Source organism: Canis aureus, chromosome 33, assembly GCF_053574225.1.
Source record: "Canis aureus isolate CA01 chromosome 33, VMU_Caureus_v.1.0, whole genome shotgun sequence".
Taxonomy (NCBI): Eukaryota; Metazoa; Chordata; class Mammalia; order Carnivora; family Canidae; genus Canis; species Canis aureus.
Window position 1 is genome coordinate 11,866,449 of NC_135643.1, and position 9,953 is coordinate 11,876,401.

The window sequence follows — 9,953 nt, forward strand, 5'->3', positions numbered from 1 at the left end:
TCTGCCTCTCTCTCTGTGTCTCTCATGAATAAATAAATAAAATCTTTCAAAAATAAATAAATTCATAAGGCTGATTATTTCATTTTGAAGAGAGAAGAGAAACTAGCATTTATTGACACCCCCTAGGGACCAGTGAGGATTCAAATGTCATTTTATTCTTTATCATAAACATGAATAAGGGTGAAAAATTGTTTATGTGATATTACTGTGATCCTGTGTGATAATTTCCCTAGTTATTGCACAGTTGATCATTTGGCTGTGATGTAAGCATATGGGCAAATCAGAGGTACCTGTATCTTGCCTGGAATGTAATTAAGCAAGGACCGTGTGCATTATACTAGTAGTATGCAATAGTCTGTATTAAGCAAGGCCTAAAGGTAAAAAGCAACCAGTGCAAAGTTACAAACTTCCGAATCAATGGTACATTTAAAAGAAGTTCTGACAAATCCATAGAGTGGCAGAAATTTCATCCCAAGGTTTATTCTAAACCAAATAGAGCTAACTTCCCAAATACAATTTTAAGGATAATTAAGCCATATATTAAAAATAAATAACCATGATTTTAAAAATCAGCTAGACACTGCTGGGGGGAAAAAGGGAGTGTAGGACATGGTACCTGTCCTCCAAGTGCTGACTGATGTTAAGGTTGGGTAAACAAGACTAACACACATGACCTAACAGGAGAGCTGGCTGTGTACCATATTGGTATTCAGGTAGAGGGAGAAGGGAGAACCCAGCATAGATTGTGGATCTGTGGACCCTGGATCCTTATTTCCTACTGATGTAAACCTATGGCCAACTTGGCTGAGGTGACCCAGTGAACTCCTAGCAAGGCTCAGAGTAAGTGGGCTCAAGCTCTCATGATTCCCCTTTATTCCAGAACAATAAACATTAGATAAATCCTTGCTTACAAAGTAACTGAAGCTCTCTTCCATTGAGGCAAATATAAGTCATTCCAATTTAGGGAAACACATATTGCTTTTCTGACAGAAGGTAACACAAATTTAAATTTTCTAATTTTCTCCGATGTTTCCTGTAATTTTATGTTATTAAATATAATATTAAGACAACAGTAATGCAATACAGAAAGAAAAAAGAAAAGAAGGAAGGAAGGTAGCAAGGAAGAGAGAGGTCAAAAGAGGGGGTGGGGGAAGGAAAGAAGGATAAAAATTAGAATCTAAATCTTTACCAATAAGGATATTAAATTAAAAAATGTAGCACAGGCATACAATGGAATATTATACAATAGTTTAAAAGAAAGGTAGAAATATATGTACTGTCTTGACAAAGATCTCTAATATATATTAATTGTAAAAAGGAAATTGCTAATGCAGACATATAAAGGTTAAAACAGATGCACATCCTCACAAAACAAACTACATGTTTTTATATGTACCCATCCATGTATATAATCACATATAAAAAACTTCCAGAAAAACATGACCCAAAATGGCAGCATTCTCTGGGCAGTATGGGATTAGGAGGTAGTTAGGGATGCTTTGCTGACAACATACATCTTTATTACTTAAAGGCTTCCCAATGTGGGGGTGCCTAGGTGGCTCAGTTGGTTGAGTGTCTGCCTTCCACTCGGGTCATGATCTTGGGGTCCTGGGATCAAGCCCCATGTTGGGCTCTTTGCTCACCATCAAGTCTGCTTTTCCCTCTGCCTCTCCCACTGTGATCTCTCTGGCTCTCACTCTCTGACAACTGAATAAATAAAATCGTTAGGAAAAAAAAAAAAAGATTTCCCAATGTGTATTCATATATTTTCCTATTTCTCTTAGAGTAAAAACCAAAGACTTTTACAATCTGTTATCTCCCACCCTACTTCTCTGATCTCACCTTCCTCTTTGCTAACTGTAATGGAGCCAGACCTATCTATCTCCTTGCTGCCGTACCTCAAATATATACACATGACCCACTTCAGGGTCTTTGCACTAGCTGTTCCCTTCCCAAAATGATCTTCCCTCATTTATATATATGATTCTTTCCTTTCCTTCCTCCTAGTTTTTCATCAAATGGTAACTTCTCAGTGAGGCCTACCCTGACTTTCCAAATTAAAATTGCAGTTCTTGGGGGCACCCGGGTGGCTCAGTGGTTGAGCATCTACCTTTAGCCTAGGTCCTGATCCTGGGGTCCTGGGATAGAGTCTTGCATCAGGCTCCCTGCATGGAGCCTGCTTCTCCCTCTGCCTATGTCTCTGCCTTTCTCTCTCAGTCTCTCATGAATAAATAAATATTTTTTTAAAAAAAGAATAAAAGATAACCACCAATTTCAAATAAAAAACAAATTCTAAAAAGTTAGAATACAATGTCTAAGGGCTTCCTGGGTTAATGGAACAAGATTTGCAAATCTCTGGTTGAAAGCTAAATTAAAGCAGAACGCATGGGACAGAAGCTAATTGAATGGAAGCCCTTCTATTAATTTAGCCCACTATCTAACAATGCCATTATTTTGCAAGCAGCTAGGAGTAAACTGATCACTCTTAGAGCCTCGGTGAAATCCCCAGCTATTTCTGTGTCTCTCATGAATAAATAAATAAATAAAATCTTAAAAAAAAAAAAAAAAGAATGCACATGGAAGTTCATCCCCAATCCTTTTTTAAAAAAGATTTTATTTATTTATTCATGAGAGACGAGAGAGAGAGAGAGAGAGAGAGAGAGAGAGAGAGGCAGAAAGAGAAGCAGGCTCCCTGTGGGGAGCCTGATGCAGAATTCAATCTCAGAGATCACCACCTGAGCCAAAGGCAGACGCACAACCACTGAGCCACCCAAGTGTCCCTTAATCCCCAATCTTGTTGAAGTAGGTATTGAAGTCCTTGGAACTGGAGACTGAGAAAGTTTTGAAACAGCCAGCATCACGCCCTTCTTCAAAGAGCAATAGAAGTCTTTTAGCTACAGGTGATTTTTTATCAGAATCAGCAGCATGGCAGTGGAGAGGAATTCACTCCAAATTAATAAAAGTAGAGAAGTAGGGAAGATGGTTCACAGATAAATATTTTGCCAGTCCTATTTTCCTATCTTTAACCATTCCCCAGGACTCTGACAGGCATTAATACAGAGTATTTCTTTGTTTTGCCATTGAAAATTATGAAAGGGCCCTTTCTGGTATCCCAAACTTTGTTTTCCATCTTGTATTGGTTTATGATGGCATCTTCAGAATTCTCTAGAACGAATCCAAGGAAATTTGTGATAATCTATTTCTATGTTCCAGGGTATGGAAAAGTTGCTCCAAATTTCCTTTAAGGCTTAAATGCAACCTAAGACTTAGCAATTGTTTAATAAGAGTCAAAAACTCTATGTTCAAAAAAAAAAAAAACTCTATGTTCCATATCTTTATTATCAAGACTCACAATGATTATTTACAAGCTCCTCAGCACTTACAGCTTTGGCTTCTCATTTTGTCCGTTTCAAACTTCTGAGAGTTAAGGGCCTCATTCTAGGCTTTTATAGTCTGACAGTATGGTGCTGTTTACACAGTAGTTATTTAATCAAGGCTTTATAATCAGCATTATAAACCAAATGATATTATAAACTGAGCCTATAACTATTACTTAAAATAAAATCACACTTGTAGCAGAAACTTGAAATGCCAAATCTACTTCAGTGGTTGCTTCCAAATTTTAAAAGCCATACAGCACAAAAGAAAATTAGTAACTATGACAAACTGTCCTTGTTAACTCTTCATACTTGTTATTTACTGAACTGGTAACACAAAAGCCTCTAGGAGAAGAAAACTCAAATCAAAGGAAGTATTTTTATTAGGCAGACGAACCCCACCTCTCTTTATTGCCTATTACATTTGTGCAGCTGTTAATAAATGTTTATAATCTGAGAAACCTAGATACAATAATGTTTATCACTGGTATCTAGATCAGCTCCATAGAGAAGAGACACTCTTCGGAGGGCAATCCTGCCTGATTTTTCTGTTTCTCCACAAGGCTAAAGATCTGCACAACAAACACAGCACATTTTAAATATTCTTATATAATCATGCATTTGTATATTTGTGTATATCTTCTGTGGCAGACAGATATATAAGGCAACAAAAGTGGTATAAGGGAAGGAAAGAGTTCAAAATAATAAAATCCTAGAAACAATGTGCCCCACAAGAAGGGAATGCAGCATTAACCATGATACATGATATTGCAATCACAAAAATTAACAAGTATATGGTCTATATTGATGCATAGCATATGACCTGTCTAGGGAGTAAAACTTTTTGCTCTACCCTCTTATATATAGTTCCTGGGGTCCTGCAAATTAAACTGACAAATGACACACTAACAGGAGAAAAAAAGGTTTATTTACATGTAAGTTAGAGACTTATTGACCCAACTTAGTGGGGGAATGAGGGAAGTGGAGAAAAGACTTCTATAAGAAGAAAAAACAAGTTACTTTAGGAAAGATAAATGGGTTTTTAGAACAAACTAGAGATTAAAAAAAGTTTGTGATAGGGAGGCCTGGGTGGCTCAGTGGTTGAGCATCTGCCTTTGACTCAGGGCATGATCCTGGAGTCCCAGGATCGAGTCCCACATCAGGTTCCCTGCATGGAGTCTGCTTCTCCCTCTGCCTCTGTCTTTACTCTCTCTCTTTATGTCTCTCATGAATAAATAAATCTTTTTTTAAAAGTTTGTGATAATATCTGTTTATGAATGTGTGAATGGCCTTTTCCATCTTCTTCATGGCCACAGAGGATTTGATTTATGGTAGGATTACTTTTGTTCTCTCTTCTGGAAGTAGGCCCATCCTGAAAAGGGATTTATGACAGCCTCATTTTTCAGAAGTTTCTGTTTTTAATGAGACAACAGAGGCACCAAGAAGGCTTCTTCCTGCATCTGTTGACTCTCAATTTCAACTCAAAATAATTACATCAAAGTGGCATATGCTGATCCCCTTCAATATAAAGTTGTATCAGGTGAAAAAAATCAGAACTAAAATAACATGAATTAACATGAATGTATTCACTGACTTTAAAACGTAAAAAAGATGTATGATCATGGCAGAGATGGGAAATTAGTTTGGAAAAAGGAAAACAACGTTTTAACAGTCATTATTAAGTTTCTTGTTCTGTAGATTTACTAAAGTTCATAGCCATCAGTCATTTTTTTAAGTGAGGGAGAGGTATTAGAATATTAAGAAGAAATCCAGTCAGGCAGAGAGAGAAATAATGAAAAAAGAGAAAAGAGTAGAAAGTTGTGAGAGGAAAAGAAAGTCATATAAGAGGAGGGGGCAAAAGAACAAACAGAGGAACATTTACCAAACAGCACTGACCCTAGAGAGACAGGAACTAGTGGTAGAAAATGGAATATATGACTCTGTAGGTTGTATATTAACTGTTTATGTCTCATAACAACCCTATGGGCTGTTACTAGCCCCATTTTTGCAAATGACAAAACTGACTCAGAGCATGGGTTACATAATTTGCTCAGTTATTTAGGTGAGGAAGAAAGGATTCAGGCAATTCAGACTTCCCACTCAAGCATTTTGCCCTGATGCTTCCGATGCAGACATGTCAACATTTTATAAGATAATTTTTCATCATCCCTTGAAATTAGTGACAAATGATTCAGCAGCTTAACATAGATCTTTTTTTTTTTTTAATAGGCTCCATGCCCAGCGTGGTGCCCAATGAGGAGCTTGAATTCATGACCCTGAGATCAAGACCTGAGCTGAGATCAAGAGTCAAATGCTTAACGGACTAAGCCACCAAGGTGCCCCTAACATAGATCTTTCTGACTTCCAAACATTTTTTCTGCCTTTGTTTTGATAAAGTTTATATTTGAAATAAATATTTATCCTCCCTCCCACCCAATTCTGAAACTTTCCATCTTCGAGAAATGACAGTGCTCTCCCCTTTCATCTACAGCACTATGGTAGAGCACATTCATTCACTCCCTCTTTCGTTCAGCAGATTAAGTGCGCACCATGTGTCTGCCTATGACTGAGTAAAATTTCCTCAGAGAACTGCACAGTGACCTCTAGGGTGCAGCCTGGAAGCCAGTTTCCTGGTTTGGCACCTAACAAACTGTGCAATCTTGAACACAAGAGCATTAGATTAAAAGCCCTGATTCTTATTTTCTCTCGGTTTCTAAATAGGAACTCTAAGGCAGAACTCTCTCATGTCTTTGGATTTAAGTTTTGGCTTTAGAAATGCCTCTCCCATTTCTTTGATCCTTAAAAGCAAGTTTGTCATCAGAGAAACATCACCATGGAAGGATGTTCCTGGCAACACCTAAGAAGATTCTTAGATTTGGATCTTCTTGCATTATCATTGTTTTTTACTTCAAGCACCATGTCATACTTTCTCAGCTGTGCCAGCATAACTTGCTAATACCGACTGAACAAGATCTTAAACCAACAGTGCTAGGCCAACCTATCCAGTTTGGTTGTAAATAAAGAAACCTGAGGACTTCATTCCTCTTAGCAGCACAGTGATCTTTCTTCTTTCCGTGATTCGTCTTTTGGGAAGGGTGTACTCTCAAGTATTAAAATAAGGCTCAGGAATGAGATAATAAATCTCCCCTGTTTCAATTATGTCTCTTTCACGCATTCCAAACTTTCTTGAATGCCTATGATGTGCCAGGCTGTGTGGTTAGGATTATATAGGAAGACCAAGTCCCTGCCCTGGAGGAATTCACAATCTAAAGGTGGAGAAAGGAAGGAAACAAAGTGTTATGATATTGAGTAGAAAGTATTAGGAGAGAACTTAAGTATTGGATGTTACAGGCATCAATAAAAGGAGAATTTAATTCAAACTGGAGGAATCTCAGAACAAACATCCCAGGGGGAATGACATCTGAGTTTTGAATTTCACCAGGGAAAGAAGCAAGGGAGATGTGTTACAGGGAGAGAGAAAAATGGACCTAAGTTGGGTTAAAGCTTCCCATGGGAGATTGGAAGTGGAAGAAATTACACTGGAGCAGTAGCAGGGAAGAGACCACAAAGAAAGGTCTTTTATGCAATGCCCAAGAGTGTTAACTTCTCTAGGAGGTGAGTGAGCGTGCAATGACCAGCATGTGGAGAATGGACAAAGGATGATGCCAAGGGCCAGCAAATCAGCTGGGAAGCTACAACAGTGTCAGCTGAATCTAATGGAATGGCAGTGAGAATGGAGCAGAGAAGACAAATTACAGAAGTGAAGGAGGAAAGGGGTCTGAGTTGGGAGACATTGTCATTCACGAGATAGACAGATTCGAAGGCACAGACTTGGGTCGGAATTCCACTTTGGATATGTTGAAATTGAGGTGCTTACAGGACCTTCTTCGAGTGGACATTTCCAGTTCATGTCTGGACGTTTAAGCTGGAGCTCAGGTGAGAAACCATGGGCTGGTCCAAGTCATCAGTATACAGATGATGGGTCAAGTCATAATGTATTGGCTTGCACAAGGAGGGTACTCACTGAGAAGCGGGTTGATGGTAGTACCTGGGGAACATCAACAATCAGAGGGCTGAGAAGCGGTTGCTGGATATTTTGAAGGAAAACCAGAAAAGAGGTGGCAAGAAAGCTAAGAGAGGAGACTGTTTAAATCAAAGGGGGGTAGTCAGGAATGTCGAATGCTGAAAAGAGGTCAAATAAGATAAAAACTGCAAGGAATCAGTGTATTTATCCAAGGAGGTGGTTGTGGACCCTTGAGATGAATGTTTCATAGGTGTGGTGGACTCAGATGGCAGGATGCAGTAAATGAGAAGCGGGGAAGTAAGAGCCTCAAATGTAGTCAGGAATGTAGTGTAGGAGTTTGGTTAACTTTTGTTCTGGTCTAGGGTACCTGGGTGGCTCAGAGGTCGAGTGGCTGCCTTTGGCTCAGATCGTGTTCCCGGGGTCCTGGGCTTGAGTCCCCCAGCTGGCTCCCCGCAGGGAGAGCCTGCTTCTCCCTCTGTCTATGTCCTCTCTCTCTCTGTCTCTCATGAACAAATAAATAAAATCTTAAAAAAAAATAAAAAAACTTTTGTTCTGGTCTAGGTGTGCTTTTACTATGTCCTCTCTTCCCCGACACGTTTTCCCATTATTCTATTCTTCCTGGTTTTCTATAACCAGCTGCAGCATTTTCAGGTTCCTTATGAAATTTTTTCCCCATCTAATTACTAATTTACACATACTTGCTGTTTCTGCAGTGGGAAATCATGGACTTTGGGATGAAATGGCTGGGTTTGAATCCCCTCGAGTAGTTGTTTTGTATTTTGTTATGCAAGAGTTTTAGTCTGTATAGAAATCCTCTCAGATTAGCCACGGTTCAGAATGGAAGCTCCACTGGAATGGAGACAGCTCCTCCCTCCACTTTTCTGTCCAACTCCGGATAAGTATCTTCTCTCAGCTACTCACACGATCTAGGAATGGCCTCAGCGGCTTGGCATGATCTCACCATCCTAGCTCCTCCCATTATACAGTTAGGGAGCCCATCCAACCCTAAATACAGATTTTATAAATACAGATTTTAAAAGAGAGAATCTGTTTAGTTGTTGACTAGCTAAGGACTGACTCAATTCAAGATGTTGCCCAAGCCGCGAGAAACATCACTTGGTGCATACACAGCCACCCAGGCCGAACATTTTAACAAGTCATGAATCGGGCAAGGTTCCTGGGAAAGGGGGTTTGAACTGCACAGAACCCCCCCACCCCACTCCACCCCACTCCCCATGAGATCTTGGACAAATCCATCTCTGCAGGCCTCTCTGCAAAGTGTTAAGACTTAGTGGATGTGGGACGCCTGGGCGGCTCAGCGGTTGCGCCTCTGCCTTTGGCTCAGGTCATGCATGATGCCGAGGTCCTGGGATCGAGACCCGATCTGGCTCCTCGCAGGGAGCCTGCTTCTCCCTCTGCCTGTGTCTCTGCCTCGCTCTCTGTGTGTCTCCCGAGTAAATAAATAAAATCTTTAAAGAAAAAAAAAAAAAAAAAAAGACTTCGTGGATGCTGCCCTGGGCTGCCACAACCACCTTCAGGGCTGAGCTATTCCCCAGCGGACCACGGCGGTCTTCGCGCTCGCCTCCGAGCGCTCCCCAAGGGTGGGGCGTCCTGGCGCCCCGCCGTGCCGCGTTTCCAAGGCCCGCGGCATCCCCCGCCCGCCCCCGCCCTGGCCCTGGCCCCGCGACTCCCCGCCGCCCTACCGCGCCCACAGCCGCTCCGAGCCGCGCGGGAGCCGGGCCCGGGGCCGCGCCGCGATGCTGCGCTGCAGCCGCCCCCGCGCTCCTGAGCAAGGCGGAGCACGCACGCCGGGCTGGGCGGTGGCGCAGCGGTTTAGCGCCGCCTTCAGCCCAGGACCCGACCTGCAGACCCGGGATCGAGTCCCACGTCGGGCTCCCTGCAGGGAGCCTGCTTCTCCCTCTGCCTCTCTCTCTCTGTGTCTCTCATGAATAAATAAATAAAATCTTAAAAAAAAAAAAAAAAGTGGAAGAGAAAAGTAACATGTTCAAAGTCAAGCCTTCCTGAAGCATTAGTGTATCTTAATTTCCATCCATTTTCACGGTTCTGTGGCAGTTTCCAAGGGTCTTAGGAGGGCGGTGAATGTGCGAAAGCCTTCCCTGAAAGGTTTAAGCTCTTTCAGCGTCAGAAAGCCCACATGGGGGAGCAGGGGTGCTGGGTGACTGTGGGTTAAGGGATCTGCCTTCCCCTCGGGTCATGATGTTGCTGGGTCTCTGGGTTCTGAGGTCTCCTCCTCCTCTCCTTCTGCCCCTCCCCGCAGCTCTCTCCCTCTCTCAAATAAATTAATAAAATCTTTTTAAAAGTCCACACTGCGAAAAGGCCTTATAGATGCAACCAGTGTGAGAAATTCTTCACTCATACCTCCGTTTCCCTTCAACACCAAAGAATTCACATTGAGCCAAAGCCTTATAAGTGCCGCAAATGAGGGAAATTCTTTGGCCAAAGCTCTAGCCTTATTATACACAAGAGTTCACACTGGAACAAGGCATTATGAATGCAGATTATATGGGAAACTCTGCCCTGGTAATTGTGGT